This window comes from Natator depressus, chromosome 7 (assembly GCF_965152275.1).
Source record: "Natator depressus isolate rNatDep1 chromosome 7, rNatDep2.hap1, whole genome shotgun sequence".
Lineage (NCBI taxonomy): Eukaryota > Metazoa > Chordata > Testudines > Cheloniidae > Natator > Natator depressus.
In genome coordinates this window covers 101272330-101298572 of record NC_134240.1, presented here as the reverse complement: position 1 = coordinate 101298572, position 26243 = coordinate 101272330, and the positions used below count along the sequence as shown (strand labels likewise).

At 39.8% G+C, this 26243-nt stretch overlaps 2 protein-coding genes across 4 annotated transcripts in view; one reads left to right on the top strand and one right to left on the bottom strand.

The window, feature by feature from the left end:
• Positions 1-19721, bottom strand: part of INSYN2A (inhibitory synaptic factor 2A) — an 80761-nt gene extending 61040 nt beyond the window's left edge. Inside the window, exon 1 of one of the 2 annotated variants that reach the window (XM_074959162.1) lies at positions 19052-19721. The gene's annotated coding sequence lies outside the window, so the exon portion shown is untranslated. The remainder of the gene's footprint in view (positions 1-19051) is intronic. The other variant, XM_074959161.1, reaches the window with a different exon arrangement.
• DOCK1 (dedicator of cytokinesis 1) overlaps positions 1-26243 on the top strand; it is a 540600-nt gene that overhangs the window by 226063 nt on the left and 288294 nt on the right. The window lies entirely within an intron of this gene.

The window sequence follows — 26243 nt, the reverse complement described above, 5'->3', positions numbered from 1 at the left end:
ATAAATGAGCTGAAGTTTTTTAGGCTTCATAAAAAGTATTAAAAAAAAGTCTAGGTATTGCAGCAAGACTTGCACGCTGGGGCAAACATGGGGAAAATAGTATTTTATGTAAAAAGCTGTTTACATGGCTAATCCTTTTTCATTGTATTCCCTGCCATTTTTAAGCATTTATACTTGAATGAGATTTCTATCCCTCGCAATCTTTTTTGCTTGATCCTGCAGTGAAGTCATAATCCTCCATTTCAGTCTGTTGCCATGGAAAGATTTCTACTTATAGTGTCTTTTATCTGTAATCTCAACATGCTTTACAAACATCATTAAAGCCTCCTTACACTCCGAGGAAGATAATATTATTATTCCCATTGTATAGATGGGGAAACGGAGGCACGCAGGTAGTGATGTCCCCAAGGTCACAAAGCAAGCCAATGATAAAGTTAAGAAGTGAATCCAAGAGTCCTTATGGCAGGCTGGAATAGCACCCAGGAGTCCGTATTCCCATCCACCTTCTCAAACCACCAGAAATGTTGTCATTACATGATTACGATGGTACTAATTCAGCATTATGAAAGCCTTTGAAATATAAACATATATAATTAGGATAAAATGTAAAGAAAATCCAGCTAAAACTTTATATTAGGTTCGTACAGTAATCAAAGAATAGTAGTATCTTATATTTAGATTTCATAAAGAAAAAAACAGTGTTTAAGTATGATATCCTTCAGTGCAAACCCTTACTACCCAGGAATGCCAAGTTATGTCACACTTCTTAAATGTACCCGAATGCCCACAACACACATTTCCGCTTATCATAATGGATGATGTCTTCATGAGTTCTTTCGGAGACATGGGTCCATCACACTTGCAAAGAGGTATTATGCAATACACCACTTAACACTGATTTAATACTCTTGCAATGCCAAGCCAACAGAAGGAAATGTGAGCATTGACTGACAATTTCAGCCTTAACTTGAAATTGTCTTTGTAATCTGTAATATTTAGTATTTCCTCAACTGTTAACTGCTGGAATTCAGGTAACGTATTGAACATGCAGAAATATCTATTTTCGGGGCATATTCCTTTTTAAACCCTTGTTTGTTTGGTTTTTGCTTGTGTTAGTTGTTGGATCACTGCTCTTCACCCCTTACCACTTTGAAGCCATTTTTGTGAGCTGCCTATGAACAGGGCAGAATACAGATTCTTCTTTCTCCTCTCTAAGGTATGATGTCTCCACAGCATATGAAGGTATGATTGCAGCTCTGGTGGGCATGCCTCCAGTAACTTTAATCTAGCTAGCCCCTGTAATAATATCAGTGAAGATGTAGCGGCATGGACTTCAGAATGGGCTAGCACCACCTTTTGTTGGTTAGATGTGCCCTAAATCCTATCAGCTCTCTCTCTCTTTCTCTCCCTGTGGGGATAAAGCCTGACACCAAGAGGCAGCAAAACTTAACAGTTCAATGAGCTCGGTGCAATACTGGAACATTAGTTGGATTTGAATATCCTTCTGAGGTTGATTTTTTCAGAGCCACTGAGGATATTTAGATTTAGGATGGAATTTTCAAAAACAGCAAAGTGGTTTAGGAGCACAAATCCCATTGAAATTCAATAACTTGTGCTTCTTAACCATTTAGCTGCTTCTGAAGTCTGGAGTACTGTGTCCAGTTTTGGGCCCCACACTACAAGAAGGATGTGGATAAATTGGAGAGAGTCCAGCGAAGGGCAACAAAAATGATTAGGGGTCTAGAGCACATGACTTATGAAGAGAGGCTGAGGGAGCTGGGATTGTTTAGTCTGCAGAAGAGAAGAATGAGGGGGGATTTGATAGCTGCTTTCAACTACCTGAAAGGGGGTTCCAAAGAGGATGGCTCTAGACTGTTCTCAATGGTAGCAGATGACAGAACGAGGAGTAATGGTCTCAAGTTGCAATGGGGGAGGTTTAGATTGGATATTAGGAAAAACTTTTTCACTAAGAGGGTGGTGAAACACTGGAATGCGTTACCTAGGGAGGTGGTAGAATCTCCTTCCTTAGAGGTTTTTAAGGTCAGGCTTGACAAAGCCCTGGCTGGGATGATTTAACTGGGAATTGGTCCTGCTTCGAGCAGGGGGTTGGACTAGATGACCTTCTGGGGTCCCTTCCAACCCTGATATTCTATGATTCTATGATTCTATGAAAATCTCGTGCACACCGGCCATTAATTGTAGTGAACTGTGTCCCTAAGTTCTGTAGATCTAATCAATCATTAGCGAACACCTGAAATAAGACTTTCTAGAAGCCAAAGCATATTATGTCTAGTCTAATCTATATTTATTACCATTACCTCCAGGTGGCTGTGGGTGAAGTAGAGTTGCTGTAAAAAGGGAAATATTTTCTGCATGAGCCTGCAAGGAAAATGTTCAAACTGAGTGTGGGGGAGAGACACAGAAGCAGAATCAAAACATTCAAATGATCACAAAAGATTTTACTGCCCATGTATTAGTTTTTCAGGCTCAATATTAAAATAATGAGGCCTTGTAATACAATTAAAATAATAAGAGGCTCATCTGTTGACACATCACTTTAAAAGATACTAGTATGCTGCATAAAGCTGCTGAATTTCTGCTGATTCACTGTGGAAGGTGCACTTCTTAACTCAACCCTAAATATAAAAAGATAGCAGTAGCCCTCTATGCAGTGGTAACAGGGAGCTAGGGTAGAGGAACTCCTGGAAGAAAACACTAGGGGCAGCCAAGCCTAGAGAAGAAACATAGGTGAGTTTCATGCAGTGAGTGATCAATAAAGCCAAACTGTAGGAAAGGCGTAAGTTAGGAGAATTAGGGCTCTGAGTTATTACAGATAATATTTTCCCAGGTGTCTGGCTGCTGGGTCTTTCCCCCGGACTCAGGATCTAACTGATCGCCATATTTGGGATCAGGAAGGAATTTTTCTAGGGGTCAGATTGGCAGAGACCTTGGGGACTTTTGCCTTCCTCTGCAGCATGAGGCATGGGTCATTTGCAGATTTAAACTAGTGTAAATGGTGGATTCTCTGTAAGTTGAAGTCTTTAAATCATGATTTGAGGACTTCAGCAATTCAGCCAGAGGTTAGGGGTCTATTACAGGAGTGGGTGGGTGAGGTTCTGTGGCCAACAACGTGCAGGAGGTCAGACTAGATGATCATGATGGTCCCTTCTGGCCTTAAAGTCTATGAGTCTAACTGGGATTCAGGTGAAATCTCACCTCACTGATGTCAATGGGAAAAACTCCCATTCATTTCACCTTGTGCATTCTACTGAGGACCAGGTAGGGACTCAGGGCAAATAGTTTATTAATGAGGCACACATGACTGTCAGTCTTGTAGCAGTAAAGAATATCAAAAAATGTCAGCCATGTTTGTTATGCGACAAAATGTTAGTATACTATACTTGCTATTTTCAGTTTTATTTTAATTCATATTCATCTATAACTGTTGCATTGGATTGGTGCCTATTTCTGTTACATGGGTTCTGTATACTGAATGCCATCTGTTTCATAGCTACCAAAAATAAAAATTTGAGCTAAAGATGGGTTTTCAGAATGCTGGTAGTTAAGTTATGTAAAGCTTGGTAAAATACAACATGGAGACCAGCCAACTTGGAGAGAACAGACAAACCTGAAATAGACTTCATTGAAGTAGGTCAAAAATGTAGGCTAGTATAATCAATTACATTTTTATCCTCCTATTGCTTATTCATAGATTAGAAAACCAAGGGGGACAATTGTAATCATCCACTCTGACCACCTGTATGACACAGGCCATAGAACTTCCCTGAGTTAATTCCTATTTGAACTAGAGCATATCTTTTTAGAAAAACAACCAATCTTGATTTTAAAATTTCTAGTGATGGAAAATCCAGCATAACGGAATAGTTTATTACCTTCACTTTTTAAAATGTACGCCATATTTCCAGTTTGAATTTGTCTAGCTTCAACTTCCAGCCATTGGATCTTGTCATCCCCTTTGTCTTCTTGACTGAAGAGCCCATTATCAAATTTTTGTACCTAGATACTTATACACTATTATCAAGTCACGCCTTAACTTTCTCTTAGTTAAGCCAAATAGATTGAGATCCTTGAGTCTATTGCTATAAGGCATGTTTTCCAATCCTTTTAATCATTCTAGTGGCTCTTCTCTGACTTGCACCAATTTATCAACATCCTTTTTGAATTGAGAAACCCAAAACTGAACACAGTATTCCTGAACTAGTCACACCAGTGCCAAACAGAAAAATAATCACCTCCCTAGTCCTACTTGAGATTCCCGTTTATACATCCAAATACTGCATTAGCCTGTCTGGTCCCAATGTCTCACTAGGAGCTCATGTTCAACTGGTTATCTACCATGATCCATGCATGCTTCTCAGAGTCACTGCTTCCCAGTGATGTTTTATTCGTAGATATGACTTTTTATCTGACTGTATTGAAAATGTATAGTTTGTTTGCATCCAGCTTACCAAGTGATCCACATTGCTCTGTATCATTGACCTGTCCTCTTATTAGTTACCATTCCCCCAGACATTGTGTCATCTTCAAACTTTACCAGTAATGATTTTGTTTTCTTTCAGTCGTGGATTAAAAATGTTAAATAGTGTAGGCCAAGAACTTATCCTTCTGGGATTCCACTGGAAACACGCTTGATGATGATTCCCCATTTATGATTACATTTTGAAACCTGTCAGGTAGCCAGTTATTGAGATGTTCAAAACTATGGGAAATCAGTTTTCTATGGCAATCTGTTAAACCAGTGACCCTAACAGTAAATTCAAGTGAATATACTTATGAAATAAATCCTTTGTCTGTGGGCTTTCAATTCTGTAACCTGCTTCACCACTGGATAAAAACTAAACTATGAAATTTAATCAGCTATGGAATATGCTGCATTTACTAAGTTGTCAAACACTGAATGATTATGCCTTAAAGAAGGGCACAGGCATCCAGGATAAAAACAATTTTAACAAAACAAAACTCAATGTTCAGCGTTCAGCCCTGAAAGTCTCAGAATGAAAAGTTATTAGAAAAGGTACTAGAAACTGAAGTATATGAATGCTGAGTTTTTCAGTGACTTTGCTTTTTAGCATTAGAATATGCTAGCAACTGATAGATTTAACAGAATTGGAGTGAGGTTTTGTTAGTACACCTCTGGATTGAAAATCCTGGCTCAGTTTTCAGATTAATTGAGCCACTGCTTTGTCCCATATGCTTTAGGAATGCCAGAACGTTAGGTTATTTTGGAATGAGGTAACTGACAGAATTAATACTGTTCTTAATACAGATGTACCCAGGAATCTGATAATACTCTACAAAATGGAGATAAGATAAATGATGTAGTATATTCTGTGATGCAGTTAATTTTAAGTGTGGCTTTAATAGCCAGTAAATTGATACTTCAAAAATGTCTCCCTTTCCCAATTGCATTAGCCTGAGTAATTCAGCTAGAGAGACTTTTATTTCCAGTAGTAGCTTGAACTAATAATTTTCTAGATATCTGTGATCGGGGTGATTGCAACGAAAAAGGGTAACTGCAAATTCTTGGCCTTATTTAATTTCTGTTGTGTTCAGTGAGAATTGCACATGCATATCTGCTGACAGACTCCTCAACAAAACAGTTGATGCACAGTAAAATTATTAAGGATTTAAACTGTACTTTTGTGTGTGTGTACTGTTTTCACCAAGGGACTGGAAACATATGCTCTACTTAGCCAGGCACTACTATGAAGACTAAAACCTAATGCAAAGTTGTGGGTAAACAGTTCATCTGTACTTGAAAACCTGAATGAGCAGTTTTGCAGAAGACTTTCCTTACTTATTATGAGAGGGAGGCCCACAGGCCTGCTCTGCTCCCACAGAAGTCAATGTCAAAACTCACATTGATTTAAGTGGGAGCAGGAGCAGGTGCCTTGCCAGATTGTGTCCCTAAATCTGTGCCCCTGGACAGGCCAATTGAATATGGGAAACTGTAATATATCTAGGGCCCTACCAAATTCACGGCCATGAAAAATGCGTCACGGACCATGAAATATGGTCTTTTGTGGGCTTTTGCTCTGTACTATACAGATTTCACAGGGGAGGCCACTATTTCTCAAACTGGGGATCCTGACCCAACAGGGGACTGTGGGGGGTTGCAAGTTTATTTTAGGAGAGTTGCCGTATTGCCACCCTTACTTCTGTGCTGCCTTCAGAGCTGGGTGGCCGCAGAGCGGCAGCTGTTGGCTGGGCACCCAGCTCTGAAGGCAGCACCCTGCCAGCAGCAGTGCAGAAGTAAGGGTGGCAATTCCATACCATGCCACCTTACTTCTGTGCTGCTGCCTTGAGAGGCGGGTGGCCAGAGAGTGGCGGCTGCTGACCGACGGCCCAGCTCTGAAGGCAGCAGCACAGACGTAAGGGTGACAGTACCATCTCCTGCCATCCTTACCTCTGTGCTGCTGCTGGTGGTGGCTCTGCCTTCGGTGTTGGGCTCCCGGCCAGCAGCCACTACTCTCGGGCCACCCAGCTCTGAAGGCAGCGCGGCCACCAGCAGCATTGCAGAAGTAAGGGCAGCAGTACTGCAACCCCGCTACAATAACCTTGCGACCCCCCTCCCCCCCCCAAAAAATCTCCTTTTTGGGTCAGGACCCCTACAATTACAACACCCTGAAATTTCAGATTTAAATAGCTGAAATCATGACATTTACGATTTTTTAAATTCTATGACTGTGAAATTGACCAAAATGGACCATGAATTTGGTAGAGCCCTAAATACAACTTAACTCCCTTGCCTATGTTATTTCTCTGTAATTCTGCTAACATTACTTAACTGTGTAGAGTTTTTTGAGATACAAGACAAAAGGTGAAATAAACATTCAGTTATATAAAATAAGTGACTGTACCACGTGGAATGAACTGATCCCTCTTCCAGAAACTTAAAAAAACTACTGAGATGGAGTTCAGCAATATGCATAAATACTGCAGAAGTTGAGTTTGCAGACGTCCATGTTAGATACTGCATTATAGCTTCTTGTGCTGTAGCTACATTTGAAGAGATTAACTGATTGAGTGACATGATTTGCCAAGTTAAATATTAAAGGGATCAGAGAGCTTATTTTTCTAGATGCTAAACCCTAATCCTTGATTTCTTTGTTTTTGTTTTTTAAGGTTGATTATGACTAAAAGGCTTCACTTTCTGTCTGAATCTGGAAGTATTCTATCAAAATGTGATGTCAAAAGTACTGAGAGTCTTTATGGAAAGTCACAGTAGCTGTTAACTTTTACATTGTTTCAGGTGTTCTGTGGCATATTTTATTAAACTGGATATTTCTCTCCCCCTACTATTCTTCATCCCCAGATAACAATCCAGATTTCTCACCATCCAGTTTTCAGTACTGGCATTTACAAATCCAGCAAAGGTTCCTATCTGATATGATTTGAGCCCCAGTCCTGCAAAAATAGATGCATGCTGATGAGTCCCATTAAAATCAATATGTAAAGTTAAACATGTGTATAAGTCTTTTCAGGATCAGGGCCTTGATCCAAAGATTAGGGAAGTCACCATCTATGTTACAACATACATTACATTACTGCAGTTTTATAAACTATTGATTTGATAGTGAAGAGAAAAAACAATCTTGTAGTCTGAAAGTGACACCAAACTCTAATTTAAAATTGAATTATATTCTGTAGAAACATATATGTAAAGTAAAACTTTGTTACAAAAAGTATGTTACTATGATAATTTATGGTAACTCATGTGAACATACTGCTTCTTCATTGGCTAAAAAATGTGAAGGTTTCTGCCTGAGGCTGTGGCTTCTGGTTGCCTTCTCTTCTTATAGGTAGAGTAGCAAAGCATGTACAATAATTGCATCAAATACAAAAAAGAACAAGTGTTGTTACTGTAAGAGTTTCTCTTGTTTTTATTAAACTGTGCTTTTTTGGATAGTTAAGATTAGTTCTAGGGGTGAATGCACACAAAAAATTCATGATATACGTATACTTTGATAGAACAGTGCTGGAGCAAAAACAGCAGTATATTGAAAAATAAAAGTTTGCAAATATTCCTTAAAATAATCCGCTGGATAAACACTTTGTTAAACTTATCTTCTGGAAGACTGAAAAAGAGAGATTCTGCTTGCTGCCACAGTCTCTAATGGTATTTCTTCATTACATCCTATATACTGCATTATATGCACAAGATTAAATATAATCCTATTTATTTTGATCAAATTCTGTATAGTATGGGTTTATTTTCCCTTAATGGTTGTGTAACCAATGTTAACACTAGGAGTTAGGCATTTGCATCAAGAGGTGAATAGACCCCCTGACGTCCAAATTAATAACTATATACTTGACACTGGAACAAATACAATGTCAAAGGAAGTTCCATGTCAATTTATATTATTCATGGAGTAGTTATTACTGTCAAACATTGCTGGGATTAAGGATACTGATGGAAAAAATAATAAAAGTTTTGCTTATTTTTCTACTGTGCACTGTACCTTATTGATAGCATAGAAATTATCAGTTAAATTTTACCAGAATTGTCTGCAGTGTAATCCGTGTAGCTATTCACTCTGTCAAGGTTATATCTAATACTCATATTATAGGTTTCAGAGTAGCAGCTGTGTTAGTCTGTATCCGCAAAAAGAAAAAGAGGACTTGTGGCACCTTAGAGACAAACAAATTTATTTGAGCATAAGCTTTCGTGAGCTACGGTGTAATGATAAAGATAATCATTATCCAAACAGAATGAGGTGGTGATATTTGGATGCCTTAACTCTGGCACTGACCTCAGGACAGTCATCAATGCCTTTGTCACCTCCTACTTGCAGTGGGCTCTAATGAAGGTGACAAATCCAGTGAGTCTTGAATCTGACTTTGACAATTTGTCAAAGGCTACCCGTGAAGGACAGTTCGAAGCTTCAGTAGCATGAGATGATCTGCTTGTTTAATGGAAAACTTTGGCCTTAGTGCATTACACATGTGCTCAGTGTATTGGAGGGGCTTCCCATCAACTCCAACGTGAAATTCCAGGTTTTGGTTTTTGTCTATGTAGGTTTGGATCTGGTTATCTTATTGTCTACCTACAACAACAGCTAAGATCAAACATAAGATGAGCTGTTCTTGCTGACATACCCTCAATACAAAGTCCCCATATCTCGCTCTTTCTAGGGTTTCTCAGATCCGGAGTCCGCAGGCCTTCAGCACCTGGCATGAACTCATATTTACCAATAAGCTTTTGCTGTGTCTAAACAAAAGCATTGTCTTGTGGTAGTAGTTTGATGTTTTCATGATGTGTCCCGATACTGAGAGTTAGTATTGCTGCCTACTGTGAACAATTTTAAATTCATACTAAACAACAATGTAACTTACAGGAGAGGAACTGACATAACTCAGCATTTACAGCTTACGATTTGAATTTTTTAACTAGTAGTCAAATAAAAAAAATGAAAAACCATTCCAGTTACTGGACACTCAAATTTGAGGTTCTTCTGACCCATCCAACATAAATGGAGCCATTTGAGTTTCTAATGGCAACATGTTAATCAGAATTTTTATAATATGAGTGGCACCTTAGAGACGAACAAATTTATTTGAGCATAAGCTTTCGTGAGCTACACCGCTTATGCTACTGAAGCTTCAAACTGTCCTTCACGGGTAGCCTTTGACAAATTGTCAAAGTCAGATTCAAGACTCACTGAATTTGTCACCTTCATTAGAGCCCACTGCAAGTAGGAGGTGACAAAGGCATTGATGACTGTCCTGAGGTCCGTGCCCGAGTTAAGGCATCCAAATATCATCCACCTCATTCTGTTTGGATAATGATTATCATTATATATTGTATGATATGATGCTGTTCAAAAGCCATTTGTAATAACAGACATAAGGTCATGAGATAAGCATGTGTAGATGTAGTGCTAAAGAATGCAGGCAGGTAATTTAGGTCCCGAATCTAACATGTCTTTAATAGAATATTATTTGATGAATGACTTCAGGTTTGTAGATATCTCTGTCTGCGCTCCAAACTTTACCAGTCACCAGAAAATAAAAGGAAAGCAATATTCACTTAAGAAAGAAAGAACTTGTATGTAAGCAGTTTTTGTCCTCAGTTGTTTCCTGTGCTGGCTCTGCAGTAGCTGTTAACTAACAAAAAGTATTGTAAGTCCTGTGCATATTTGTGCTTAGTGATGCTACTGCAAGAAAAAGAGAAGTAAGCAAAACTAGCTTCTGCAACACACTGGAGAGACAGTACAAAAAATCAATGTTAGCTAAATGGAAAAGAACAAAATCGGTAGAGAAAATACTTTTTAGCTGTTGTACCAAAGTGTATTACAATACAGTAAAATGTTACGGGACATCTTTGTTGTGAAGCATCTTTGATAAAAGCTGTTTCTCAAGATGCTTCTTAGGTAAATAATAACAAAGGGAGAGCACGACTCACATGTATAGACAAGAGGAATACAATATTGTCATATCAAATTTGAAATAAGATGGGCAGTTAATGGGACACACGGATACACGAAGATTTGTTCCAGCTGACATGATTTTCAGGGGAGAAGGTTCTCGAACCAAGATTGGGAAGGATTGTGTGGAGAGTAAAAGAAGAGGCCAGAGTTAAACTGGCAGATAAAGTGCAGAGGTGAGTAGACATACAGTAGGAATTGCTTGCAGGTTTTATAAAAAGAAAAGGTGTACTAGTGGCACCTTAGAGACTAACCGATTTATTTGAGCGTAAGCTTTCGTGAGCTACAGCTCACTTCATCGGATGCATTCAGTGGAAAATACAGTGAGATTTATATACACACAGAATATGAAAAAATGGGTGTTATCATACATACTGTAAGGAGAGTGATCACTTAAGATGAGCTATTACCAGCAGGAGAGCGGGGCCGGGGGGAAGAAAACCTTTTGTAGTGATAATCAAGGTGGGCCATTTCCAGCAGTTAACAGGAACGTCCGTACAGATACAGACAGACATCATCTTCCTTTCCAAAACTCGGACGTTCCTGTTAACTGCTGGAAATGGCCCACTTTGATTATCACTACAAAAGGTTTTCTCACCCGCCCGCCCCCCCGCTCTCCTGCTGGTAATAGCTCATCTTAAGTAATCACTCTCCTTACAGTGTGTATGATAACTCCCATTTTTTCATGTTCTGTGTATATAAATCTCCTCACTGTATTTTCCACTGAATGCATCCGATGAAGTGAGCTGTAGCTCACGAAAGCTTATGCTCAGATAAATCGGTTAGTCTCTAAGGTGCCACTAGTTAGTACTCCTTTTCTTTTTGCGAATACAGACTAACACAGCTGCTACTCTGAAACTTGCAGGTTTTATGAACATGGAAGAAGACCATGTCAAATAGGAGGTTGAAATGAATGAGTGGCTATATTAAGATGGGGTATATGCGATTTGGATAACAAAAATGTATTAAAATTAATTAAAGGTCTTAGAACTCTGAATTTCCTCCTTTTGTTGGCTTGAATTGTGCTCTGCTTATGTAACTGTGTAGGACTTTAGCTGAGAACTCCCATATGCATTAATAGGAATGGCCTGAATAAAGCCCTAGGTATCAAGGTCAGACATTAGTTAGACAGTTTGTGTCATTTTTAATAAGGCTTTTTGTGTTTAAACAGCACTGGTAGATATGAAGCTAGGAATGTGACTGAAGTCTTGAACACCTCTTTGTCACGAAGTTGTATAGTTATAAAAAGCTATGTAAAGTTTACAGGTTTCACTTAAAATGCAGGGAATTTAGCCCTAGTCTACGCTCAGAATGGAGCAGTGTGTGTTAATCATATTGAATTCACGCATAGTTCCTGCTGATCTCCTGTCTTCTGCATTTTGCTGTCATGATTCCAGTCTTGTCTATCCATTTGTCAGCTTCTCGCAGACACATCTTTGTACTTTCTTTGATGCTGGCTTTTATGCACAGAAAATTTCTAGAACTGATTCATAAGATCACTACCCTCTTCTGCACATAATCTTTTCACTCACATGTGGTGGGATGTCAGGAAGAAAATAACCAATGGGTTAGTTGGCACTTTATTTACAGAAACAAAAATTGCAAACGTTGATATTGTATTTATTTGACCACCTTCTTTCTCATACCTCTCCCCCATACTACCCACACCTTTCATGTAATTTGTCTCCTTAGATTCTTTAGTTGTTTGGGTAGAGCTCATGCCCAGATTTCTAAAGATATTTAGGCACTGCTTCACTTAGTGTTGCAAGACCTAAGTGACGCAAGACCTAAGTGACTTAAATGGCTAAGTCCCATTTTCAAAAGAGCAGAACAATGTCTAAATACCTCTAAAATCTGGGCCAATATGTTTGTATCATGGCTAACATAATGGTGCTTCAGCCCTGACTGAGGCACTTGGGGATGACTAATACAAATATTAATAATCCAGCCATTATAGAATGTTCCAAACCATGATAAAAGGTGTGGGGGGTTTTTTTGTTTTTTTTTTTATAAAGTGCTCAAGGTTAGCTAAAAACCTAATCCCAAATAGTTATTTCTTAACATTACTTGGCCCTTCCCATGCTGCCTAACCAAACCATGTTAGAAAGCGATTCAATGGGAGTTCTGCTTCGACTGTTCCATTAACATGGTTCTCAATGCAGACGGGGCCTACTGGTATTAAGAGCTATCTTGTGTGATTATCATGGAATTAAGTAAAATAAGTGCATTTCTATTTAATAGCTCAATAAAGATGGATCTACGTTTGGACATATTAATATCTGATCATTCTAATGTGGAGCATCTGGTTTGCTTCTGCAATTCTCTATCTTGGAGAAGTTAGAGATAAAAGATGAATTAAATCATACAGTTTGCAGAATTATTTCTAGGGTATGATTTTCTGTTTAAATACTTGTCTGGTCTGGGTGATGATGAGACAGTGAGGGACTTGAGAGACAGTGCTGAATGGCAACGTTTAGATTCATATTGATATTGCTCCAAAGTTGGGGTTAGTTGAGAATCCAGCGTTTTGGTGCAACCTATTTTACAGTTAAGTGTCGATCACAAGATTTGGATCTGAAATGCTAGAGTTTTTATTAAGGGCCTATCTCTATATTGGGTTAGAAAAAGTATAACTTTTTTATAAAAAGTATCAAAAGGTTTTACTTCTTTAAAATATACAATTAGGATTTGTTTCAATGCAGATGTCTCACATGATTGAACTACTGATTAGTTTTGATTTTGAAGCCTGCTGTCAAAGACTTTTAACATCAGAAGTGCCTGCTTGTTGAGTGAAACTGTGCAGATGTCATTACCTCTGTAATATTTTTTCAGAAATGAAAAAGTTTGTTCTTATTTAAAATGATCAATTTGTCATCAGACTGAAAGATGCTTGAGACACACTTTGAAGTTTTGAGACAAATAATGTGTTACATCTTTGAACATTAATTTTTATATACACATATTGGAAAAATAGCATTTTATTTTTTATGTGATTGCTTAAGGCTTTAATTGTCATATATCTTAGCAATGTCTGTTTTGAATCTTTGGTCACACTTTTTTTCGTTAGTGATTTATAAGCTCTGTTGGCTTCCTGAAAGTTATAAGAAAATGAAAAGGAGAGGAGGAGAAAGTATAATACAAACAGTATGATGTCAACTGCTTGTTCAGTGATGCATGTCTTTCTGTAAGAGTCCTACAAATTGGTACACTTAATTGTCATAAATGTGGGAGGATGGAGGGGCGAACAAATAACCATGAAATTTGGATAGCCCACATCCTCTATTTTTTGACATTTCCCCTCCTCATCTTTCAGATCATGAAAGTGGATCTCACTTAGGTTATCTTTTTAAAATCAGTTTTTAGGATCTGGTTTTGTAGCTTGACCACTGATATTTATAAGTACATTATACTGATAGTGCAGAAGGAAAAAAAATCAAAATCAGCCTCCTCCTCCCCTTTCCTCTTTTCCTTCCAAAACAACAACAATAATACCTAGCTCTCTTCATCAGTAGATCTCAAAAAGCTTTACAAAGGGAGGTACATATCACCATCCCCATTTCACAGATGTGGACATTGATGTAAAAATCAAGGTAGGAGTGGGGTCCTCTAGGTGCTACCACAATACAACTAATAAATAATAATAATGGATAAAATGAAAGATAAACTGGATAAAGAAAAAGTTAAACACAGACAATTAGAGAAGGAAAAGCCATCTTGTGATGGGGTACACTGCAGAAGGGATTGATGGAATGAAGTTATCCCCACCCCATAACACTTACCAGCAACATCAAACCTAAAGAAAAGGCTATCCAGATGGAAGGCAATTAAAAAGGGAGGAAGTAGACCTCAGAGCAAGTGCTCCCCTGAGAAGAGGAATCATAGGTCTGACACAGAAAAGACTTAGGGGTCAGGTTAGGTAGATCTAAAGTAGAAACCTTAGGGAGAGCCAAGCTTGTGGAGAAGGTTTGGGCTGGTCTTTATGTTAATTTGTAAATAATGTCAAACTCCAGGAAGGGGTTTTATCTTGACACTACACAGGTTGCGTGGACTTTTTCTTACCAGGTGGGAAAGTCGCCTAGACTTTTGGTTGGGTCCGCTGTGTAAGTGCAGATCTTTAGATTGCTTAATGAAGGCTCATTTTAGGGAGAGAAGTATGAAATGGTAAACTGATTTGGTAATGTTTGTGCAGAAAATCTAAGGAATTATTTGTCTGGGAGTATCACAGCCCTCACTTAGAATGTTTTATGATGTCTGGCTGGAATGGCAGCTCTCCTGGACATGAAGTACAAAAGAATGGGTGCATATTTTTGGTTGAGGTTTATTTCTTAGCCATCTCATTGGCTATTTATTTGACCAAATACATTCTTGGTCAAATGCATTAACTTAGGAGTAAATGATTAAAGAGTCTAATAATTTTTCCCATAGAAACTTCCCTATAAAAGTATATCTGCATTTAGCCAAGCAAGTAAATACATTCAAAATTAATGACTATATTATTTCAGAGCGCACATTAGGGTCTGTGATCCTTTACTGAGTTTCGGTAACTTCAGCAGGACTACTCATGTTAATAAGGATTTGCAGGATCAGGTCCTTAAATAGTACACTGTATGTGCACATATATTCACAGCATTGATGAGACATTTCGTACAGCTTTTGGTCTCATTCGTGGTGGGTTTGGAGACCAGTTGATGTAGGATGCCATTGGAATTGGCATACACTATAGCTTAAAGTTAGGAATTGGTGTTGTATTTAATAGTTTAGCAATTCCCAATGAGAATGCATACTCCTCCCCCACTTCCTCTGCTCACTCTAAACAATCATAACAAAGTCTATATTATAACTAGAAAGGGACCCACACCACAGATCTGGGATCTAAATTTCCCAAAACGTGGGAGTTTTGGTTCTGTCCATCTCTGACTGATTAAATGATCCCTTTAACTTACACTGGGTGTAAACAAGAACTAATTGCATTGAAGTCTGTGGGCCTAGTTTTAAAATTGGTATGAGAGCAAAATCAGGCCCAATATCTCTCCTCAGCTCAAGGAGAAAAGTAGGCACAAGGAAAGACATCAAAATGAACCTTTAGGGCTTTGTATTGTTTTTTACAACCAGTTATCTTTGCCTGTGAGATTTGTGCTCATATGCATAACTGAAAAGTAGCTGATTTTAAGCCAGTGATCCATCCCCATGATTTTGTGCTCTGCATATGCATAAAGTAGTAATACTGTTTTTGAAAGCATTAAGGGATCAGTAGAGATTCTATTCTCTTTCTGAGTAAAATGTGCAGTAAATTGACCTTAATGTAGAGATGTTCCACTATAATAAAAATGCATCTGATCATATTCTGTAATTCATAATGAATCTAAAGACTTCACAAAAATATTTGTATTTGAATATCGTATTAGTTCTAGCTTTGTATGTTGCCATGTTGTCCTGTATTTATCCAATTACAAAAATACTGAAGGACCAGTTCCTGAGAGATTAATATCTTCAACTCCCATTGAATTCACCACTTCAGGATTTCACTTCTAAAATATGCTTGTGATCTCAATCTCTAAAAGAAATAACAGTACTAAGTTTAAAAGGTAGATGTAATAAAATGTAAAGGACTTATGTGCTATAAAACAAGTTTGTTGCATCCATGTTTGTTGCATCCATGTTTTTGTTTAGGGTCTCAATGGGATTTCAGCTGGTTAACTAAATTGTGGTTATCAGAAGGCATGAAATACATAACGCGGTCTTAACAAATAATTAAGCAAGTTTTGTCTGGGGAGTCTTTACGTTCTAAATTTTTTTAGATTTACTGTGATTTGCCTCAGGTCTGTAAAATTCGTATGATTACCCAAGCTAACTGGTCCCTACAAGGAATTGCCTTGAGATTTCACAGCTCAATTGCTTTGCAGAGCTCTGCTTATGTTTTAGCATAGATTTTTGGCAAGCTAATCGATTTCATTGACTTTCATTACCACAGTGGTCACTACAGTGGCACTATCAGAGCTTTATGTTACTATTGTGTAACTTTGCTCTTACCTTATTCTAAGAATAATACCTTTTATACAAAAAATTATTGGTGTCTCAACATAAAATGCATAAAGTCTGTTGCTGAGTTTGGATTTCCAAGTGACGTGACCATGTGTTTTGGTGACCAATAGAATTCTGTCCACTATGGTGAGTGTTATGAGGAGTACACATGCTTTGTGATTCATCTCTTGTGCAGAGGCTCGTGGTTCTGTAGGCCATGTTTTCATTGTACATAATTTCAGTGAGAATTTAATCTCCGTATTTTCTCCAAATTTGTTAGATATTTATATTATTCTGTTATGAAAGGTGCCTCTGTCAGTGAAATAGTTAAATTGCAAACCACAAAGATGATCCTGTGAAGTACTTGCTTAATGAGCAGACCTGTGCACTGACTGTCAATTGATGAACAGTTTAAATGTTGTTCCCATAGATTAGTAACTAATACTTTCTTTATCAGGTGGCTTCTTGCCACCTGGCTACTCTTCTATGTGTTGGGGAGGGGCGTGGAGATGGGGAGTGGGTCCTGTTTTATTAAAAGTTAGAATTATTTTGTTAAACATGTTAAAATTAAACAGCAGTGATAAGAGTCTTTTTTTCCCATGAAGGACATAATGATGTCATTACTAAAATAAAAATATTTTCTGTACTGTAAGCTTTCAGTAGCCCTGAGTCTTCCTTAGATGATTTAATATCCTTTAAAGGCAGAAGCACATTAAAACTGCATCTGATAATTGTTTAAGAAACTGTTCAGTGTGAGTAGGTGCATTAGAAATGTTCATAATCTGCTTTTAATAGAACCAGTATGACTAAAAATGTCATTGATACAGGGTGTAAACCTCTAGATGTTAACTTAGTAATATCTAGTTAAAATTCAGATGACCGTGTTTCCATTATTTGAACTGCTTGCATATATTTGTAACAGATATACTAAAATAAACAACAGCTTTTAATTTCAAACTCTAATTGCCAATCTGGCCAGAGACTAATATTGTTGTAGTGAAGAAAGTGAACCATTAGCAGATTGGTGGAATATAATCTGTGTAACACCAAGAGTAAGAATAAGGTTTAGGATTCTCCATGCTGAGAATTTTTACAGACATATTTTTGTGGTTTTGAAATTAATGTTACATTAATTTTAATGTGTACAATACAAATTGGAATGGTCACGGCATGAAATTTACTGGTTAGTTTTTCACCCAGCATCTAGGTTTTAACTTTCATAGGTACAGCATCCCTGACACTGATAGTAAATATGAAAAGTAACCACAGTGAAACACTTAAAGGAAAGAAATAAATCTCCAATACTGATGTGATCCTTTACTGTTGTCTGTTTTGTTGCTGCCTTCCAGTGTTCAGATGTAAAATAATATAATCATGGAGATTTAAAAAATGAATCTTTTCAAACTGCCAGATCCCAGAGCCTAATGAGTTAAATTTCTCTCCGTTATGCTTACACAGAATTTAAGCTGTTTAGACATACAAGGTCGAATTAAACTGCTTCACTGCCTATTCTGGCTCCTCTGGCAGAGAGTGGATCCGCAGTTCCACTGGGACAGACCTCTTGGGAGACATTGACACAAGCTGAGAATTTGTTTCTTGCTTTGCAGAATGCAAAGATGCTCTATTTTGTCATGGTTCTCCACCCCCTGCAAATCCAGGATAACCACAATCCGCTCCCTTTATTATTGGAGCTCTCTGTAGTATTATATTAAATAGAGACGCTGAGGTCACAGGAGAGGATTTTTATTTGAGTGATACAGACGCAAGACGGAAACCCCACTGCATGAAGCAGCAAGATGCAAGGTCCAAGACAGTCTCTTTGACTTTGGTGCTTGATGTGTATTATCCTTTGTCCTATTTGTCTGCTACATTTTCATGCCGTCTCCAATTGAAATGTGTCAAGTGGTAGGGGTTTGGGAATATTAAATGGTGAGAGCCACTGTTTGCCAACTATAATAATAGTTCACAAAATGCTAAGAGCTTCAAAGCCGGAGCAAGGTGTGTGTTCCCCTACCCCCAGTACTTTACAGCAAGTTATTGGGAAGGAAATCTGCTTGGTAATAATCTCATTACCATGTTTTATAGGTAGGTATAATTATAATCTCTTTGTTGGGACTATATTTGGGCTGTATAATAGAAAAGTTAACAAGCCGTGGTAGTTGTAAGCAATCCTGTAAGGCTGAAGCACCTTGTGCATCTTCTGAAAAATCTTTAACTACTAATCCCCTGGCAAGGTGTTTTATTAGCTGAAGCTGTGGTATTTTTCTAGAACAAAGAAATGGTTTGGACACAGTGATATTTCTTCAACCCTTTTCTCCCCTTATCTGTCATGAAAGTTATAGGACGCAATACCTATCCCCAGGCAGCCAAATACTATTACATAACAGTCCTTCCCCAAACATTTAGGCTCAGCGGCTTTACACTATTCACTATGAAGTTTTAATTAGGAAAACCTGGAAACTCACTATTTGCATGAATCCTCTCTCAGGGAGGTGGGAAAGCAGACTCTCTGATCCCTCCAGATCTGTGGGTAGCATTACAGTTCAGGGTAACATGTCTAATTGCAGTGGAAAGCTTACCTTACGCTGCCTTAAAAATAACTAAAAGTCTGTGCAATTCCTTTGCGATGCATTTCTCTCCGTTCACTTCTGCAAGCTTGCAGTGAAACGATCCACGGGTGTAGAGCATCTGCTGCAAGATATACCGGCTGGAAATGTTCTTTTGCTTTCCGGAGACTTGATCACCACCACCCCTTTAGCTATCACACGGAGACATTTATTCAGCTGTGACCAAGAGAGCGTTCGCCTCTAGGCAGCGGCGGCGGCAGCAGCCACGCACTCCTGAAATGTCCTCATTTACTGCAATTGTCTTCACTGAGATCTGGAATCCAACAGGGGGAAGGGGGCGGAGGGGGAGTCGTTTCAGCAGACACCGTTTCCAGTCTGGGTTCCGGATCTGGTCAGGATGAAGCAATCTCTGTAATGCTCCTGTCTTGCGGGCAGATGATTTGATGAAGCTGGATTCCCTGCTACTTTTGGAAATGCATGAGCAATGGGGGAGAGCGTGGCGTGTGATGTGGTGCTAGGGAGAGCTCCGTGTGTGTATCTCGCAGGCAGGCAGTGGGAAGAAGGAGGCAGCAGCCGCCACTGGCGCCGGCTCCCCACTAGGGAGAGTTCTCGTGTTCACTCACTCGGATGTGGACGGACTGTGACAAGGAACTTGTTGAGTTTAACGTGCAGATCTTAAAATAATGGTTGATGATTATTCTGGGTCCAGTGACGGAGGAGGGGGCGGAGCCGTGCCTCTGGCTTCTGATTCACACAAGGGGGGAAATCATCGGCTGACAGAGGAAGAATTTTTTCACGTATTTTGGAATTTTATGTACATTTTCTTTATTACTAGGCTACATCTGAGCCATGAGTCTGTCTCTCTTTCAGTGTGTAAACAAAGCTGCAAGACAACACCGGAGACTGTACTAGCCTGTTGAGTTGAATTAGCATCTTTTTGGCTTTTGTGTGAGTGTGTACACAAGTATAGTGTAACACAGCGGTTCTCAAGCAGGGGGGCCGTGAGTCGGTTTCAGGGGGTCTGCAAAGCAGGGCCCCCGAGTGCTGATACTCCACAGCTAAAGCTTGGAGCCCCCGCTCTGCTGGGCTAAAGACTGGAGCCCCAAGGCCCCCCGCCCCGCAGAGGCAGAAGCCCCATGGGGCTAGAAGCCCCGAGCCACCCCCACCCCAGGCTCCACGGGGCTACCTATAGGGCTGATGTCTGCAGCTCTGAGCCCACTTACCTCCTGGGACGAAAGCCTGGAGCTCCCCTGCCCCACGGAGTTAAAGCCCCAAGACCCGAATCCTGCACCCCATGGGGCTGGTGCCCGGAGCACTGAGCCCCAAGCCCCTGGTGCAGAAACCCTGGTGCTCTACAAGACAGAATTCCTGAGTCTCCATGACTCATGGGGCTAAAGCCCAGAGCCCCAAGCTACCCCGCCCTGCAGGTCAGAAGCCCCTAGTTCCAGCCTCTGCGTGGCTAAAGCCCAGAGTCCCCCTGCCCCACAGGGCTAATGCTCAGAGCCCCGAATCCCCCATCCCACCAGGCTAAAGCCAAGAATAGAGAGCCCCCTCACCCCATGGGGCTAAAGCCTGGAGCCCCTGCAGCTGAAGCCCTGACACCCTTACCCCCCAGCAGCTGAAGCCCTGAGCCTGAGGCTGCCCCACTCCATAGCTGGAGCCCCAAGACCTCCCTGCTGGGTCCTGGAGTTTTTAATAGCGTGTTGGGGGGCCTCAGAAAGAAAAAGGTTGAGAATCCCTTGGTATAACCTATATAATAGCAGCTTGTGGTTCTGGGGATACAAGCAAGGAAAACAACAAAATATACAAGTGAAATATAATTAAAGACCAACAACCTTGGAAAGCTTCCCATGACCAAACAAGCATAGCAAATTTAAAAGTGCAGAGAAATGAAATGAAAACCAAACAAAATGTGGCTTGGATATTTTGATCTTTTAAATTGATGAGAAAATACAGTGAAAATCATAGAAAATTTGCAGTTATGTATTATATTATTTTTATTTAGATACTTTAAATTCATCTATAATTTTTGGTATCTATTTAACCCGTTTTTGTTAAAGCATAGGCATGCAGTGATATACTGAATAAAAATGGATAATTTACGTGCAAGCATTGCAACAATATGTGGAACTATTGAGAAATTACTGAATCACTAGGATCAAATCACAGCCATTCTTCCTTTATGTTTTTTCTTGTATGTACTGCAGAGTAGGTGATGTTGGTGCATTTGGGAATTCAGTGGAGTGTTTGTCTCAAAGCTGTTAGTTGGGAAAGGATGTTCAAGATGTAGAATAAACACACAGGTTTTCACTTGCTTCTGATCCCTAAGGAGCAAGGGTCTAGGTTGAAACTGAAGTAGTTTGACAAAGCAATGTAGAAAACCCCACCTTGTGCTGCTTTTCCTAGAATTTCCATCACTGTCACCTCCTCTCCCCTGGGCCCCCAACAGCATTTCAAAGAAGAGGACAGAGATTTTGTGATTGTCTGCGCCCCAGCCATTGGAATGTACTAATGTTTAACTAAATCTGTCTGGCAGGCAGGACAGAACTCTTGAGAATGTATCTGATCTGAGTGTTGGCTCCTGGGAACCCAGATCCTTGGGCTGAGTTTTCCAGTATTTAACAATGATGTTTAAAGTGATCTGAAAGTGGGTGGGGTGAGGGGGGTTGGGCGGTTCATCATCTCTACAACTGCCTACCCTTGCCCAGCAATTAATTCTGCCCCCTCCAGACCCTGATCAGTTCTGCCCTGTCACCTGTTCTGCCTCCTCCAACCTCTGCTGCACCTCCAGAGCTCTTCATTCTCCTCTCCCAGGAATGGGGTGGGGGGGCGTGGCAGTTTCAGTGGGGTCCCCTATGTCCCTTCACAGGTTGGGTGTTAAAGGGGGCAGGGAGAGCAGCAGAAGAAGCAACCCTTACTCACAGGAGGAAAGGGGGAGTGGGGAGCTGGGCTGTCCTGAGATGCTGGGTTCCTTCTGCTCCCCCCACTCCCTGCCCTTCCCCTCCTGTGAGAATGATGTCAGGGAAGGGGGGAAGAGCTCTGTCTCTTTCTTGCAGCAACCCTGATTAACTGCTCTTCAGGATGCAGGCAAGTGGGGAAAGCAGCCAATGAGAGGTAGATTCCCCTAGGTGATACTAAAAATGTGCACCTCTCAGCAACCTGTCTTGTTTTTTAGAAATGGTATTTCCTGTGTCTGTGGCTTGTTCTGGTGAAGCACACTTTAAGCACCGTCTCCTATATAGCCTTCTGTTTTAGGATACATCTTCTCCACAATGGAATATTTGCATCCCACAATTGGAGCCTGTCTGCAGGATTCCCCACCTCCTCAGTGACACTGTAGTATCTCATTTCTTGATATTACTGGCTCATTTCCTCACCACCTTTCATGCCTTCTGCTGCACCAAAAAAATTAATTCAACACCATCAAACTATTGATCCTTAAACTAAATGTAAATGGACCCCCAGTTAAGGTGGAGAAACATTTTGATAGTTTTAATTGTGCTGGAAAAGCCCCTGTAGAAAAATCCCTCCTGATCAGGTGCATGTACTTCTGTTGTACCGGGATAGTGGCTGGAAATGCTATTGTGCATTTTCTGTCCACTGCTGCGGCATCTTTTCACATTTAGTGCTTTGATGACATTGTTACGAGATGGCAACACTAAGAAAGCTTGTGGTCTGACAGTGTTTTTCACAGTGTAATTTCCAAAGAAATGGGTGGGAAGAATTTCCATTGTCCAAAATGTCTTCTAATTTTTCTTTTTCAGTGATGGCAGTCTGTTTCCCCACCAGGATCTCTCCTCATTGTTTCTGTGTGTACCAAAGCAAAGTTGTGCCCAGATGTGCTCTACACGCAACATTATGTAATATGATGATCAAATCTTTATCTATAAGTTAAGGCCCATGAATTAAATTATAGAACTTTGTGACAGCAGCAGCTGCACCAACAATAATAGAAGCAAAGCCCTCTTCACACATATAAGATGTGAACTGCACAAACAACATCACAGAAACATAATGTTTGGTGCTGAAGGAAAATATTATTGTCATATAACCTAAAGCCCTCAAAATAAATTATAGAACCGTCTAACAAAAGTAGCAGTTGGAAACCGCACACTTGTCTTCCTCTCAATCACATTTAGCGGCTGTTCCCCCAGTGTTGAGTACTCTTAAGAAGTATTACTCATTACTAGCCTGTGGAGCAACTGCCCTTTTCTGAAGAAGTTCACGGGAATAAGAAGGGATTTCCCACTACAGATCATGGACCAGATTCTCTGTTGCCCTGGACATTGCGTTGTCATTAGCATCAGTACAAAGTAGGTATAAAATGCTACTAAATAAAAATAGGAGCATTTTTAACCTCCCTTTGCGAGTGTAAGTGACAACACAAGTAAATGACAACAGAGTAAGCAATCCTCATTGCTGCAAAATACATGTTAAAATAAAAATGTTGCTCCCATCATTCCGTTTGCAAATATTTTGTCCTGGGAGAGACATTAATGAGTATAACTGTTGTGTAATGATATGCAACAACAACAACAAAAATCACAATGACATTTGAGAGCGATAAATACAAATAGTTCTGATATTAACTTAGAAAGCAGATAGGACAATGAAACTCTGTGAAATGATCAGACAACCTTGACTCTGTCCTGAGGAGTCTCACAGGAAAATCAGTCTTGCCCTTCCCTTTTTTTTTTTTTTTCATATATCTGCACGCATGTTGATGGATCATGTATGGATATCAGTCTTCATTAGAGATGGGGGAAATTTTTTGTGCAAAAATGTTTTTTTGGGTTTTTTTTCTTTGCGGGGGGCAGATTTGGGCTCATTGGTCAAATTTGCTGAACTCTTTCCGTTGAGAAACCCCACCAGAAACCGTTATAATTTTTTATTTGAAATGCATTTTTTGTGTAAAATTTTACTGCAATTTAATATTTTGAAGAGATTTAAAAACATGTAAATAAAATGTTTAGTTTCAGGTCAAACAGTTTCACTTGAAATTATTTTTTTCTAAATAAAACCTTCAGTTACCAAAACAAAAAATCAATTATTTACATAGCTCTGGTTCTGATTTAGAGTTCAGAGTACACAGACAAAATAGCAGCTTTTGTTAGGGATGCATAAGGTACCATGATGTTCCCAGTTGTTCTTTTAGAGTAGCAGCTGTGTTAGTCTGTATCCGCAAAAAGAAAAGGAGGACTTGTGGCACCTTAGAGACTTAGAGTCTCTAAGGTGCCACAAGTCCTCCTTTTCTTTTTCCAGTTGTTTTTGGAATCTCGTGGTTGTGTTGTGAGAGATGTCATCTTAACTCCCCATTTCCTGATTTTCTAATGTTTGTGTTGTTTTATTTGTAATATTAACGTTCTTATAAGAACATTTCAAATCAGCATTTCCTGATTTGCAAGTTTGTTTTTTGGAAATTGAACTCGCATTCTGGAATGTAATGGGGGGCACAGAGTACTGATGAGTGCCTGCAACCATAACTCCATGTTAACAAAACTTTTTGCTTGTGAATTTTCCTTGTTCTTTGAGTTACATTGGATCCCACTTTAAGTGCACATGTGCTTTTGAACAAGACCAGTTTTGTTTTTAATTGCAGTACCCTTTAGGGTTATGCAGGCATCCTATGTCTCCTTGTACTCCTATATTAGGACACTAAGTACAGGGCAGCTGCGAGCCTTCCTAGTTTCTCTCCTACCAGCAGCAAGACAGAACCTGGCAAGCATCCAACCTACTAGTTTTTTGCTCAGCAAACTTCTTTGAAGCATTCCAAAGTCTTCAGAGCAACTCCTATCTATTATATTCAACTACCACAAACTGATCCAGCCCATCTGGACTGAATTCTGCTAGTCAGACCCTTCTCCTATGCCCCTCCCCCCCATACAGATTCCCTGTACAGGGCTAATTATTATGGCAGATGTTAGGCTTGTCCATCCTGCAGTCCCCCTGAAGGATTGACACAGGTGTCTCTTGGCCTCAGAGAACTGAAAATACTGAGCAGATGCTTGGTATACTTGTTCTTCTACACTAGAACATGCGAGCTATGAGCCATGAGGCCAAAACGTCATCTTCTAGAGTATTCCATCAGTGAGGGATTCCTGTCATAGACTTGTTTGTTGCAGATGTCAACACGAAGTGTTCGAATGTCTGTGCCAGGGGAGACATGAGCTTGGGCTCCCTGCCAGATGTCTTTCTCCTTTGGCGGTCTTGCAGGCTCCTATATGCTTTTCCACTGATTCCCCTAATCCACAGAATAGTATCCAAGATCAGATGAGACATGGCTTCCATGATTATAATAGCCCTGTATGGCCAGTTTTGGATGTTAGACTTATTACTGACGTCCTTCCGTACGTGCCATGTCTTGCCTGGATATATCATCTCAGAACCAAGGTCAGATACTACACCCAGACCAACAGTCATTGCCACTGAGGATCTGGATGTTGGCTGGCTATGCATTACAGACAGAGACTGTTTCCTAAAAGTTCAAGAATTTCTCATACAAAGCAGGAAACCTTCCACCAGAAAAACTTATTCATTGAAATGGAAGATTCTCCATATGGACAGTTCAACATTATATTGACCCTGTGCAGGTCCTAATACAGAAGATCTTAGACTATATGCTGCTCCTGAAACATGTAGCGCTAACATTTAACTCTATTAAGGTCCACTTGATATGTGTATGGCATGCTCCAGTAGAGGTGTAGTTGGTCTTCTTAAGACCTTGTGTTTTCCACATTCTTTAAGGGCCTCCTTCATATTTGCTTTCCAGTCAGAGGCCTGACTCCCATGTGGGGCCTGAACACTATCTTTCTAAAGGAAAGCCTCATGGAGCCTCCCTGTGAACCATGGTCAGAGTGCTCAATGCAGCACTTTTCCATCAAGATGGTCTTCTTTGTGGCCATTACATCAGCACAGAGAGTAGGTGCACTGCAAGCCCTCATGCCTGTTCTGTCTTACATGTTTGTCCTTAGGGGCAACGTAGTTCTCAGATCACATTCCAAGTTCATTCGTAAGGTAGTCTTAGAATTCCACTTAAACCTTACCAGTCTTCTTCTCAAACCACATTTAACACCAGGAGAAAACAAAGTTTCATACTTTGGAAACCACCCGAGCTTCAACAGCACCAAGTCATTTAGGCCATCTCCCTGCATCTTTGTGGCCAAATTCAGCATATCAACAGGCCAACCTGTTGCAGAAAATCTTT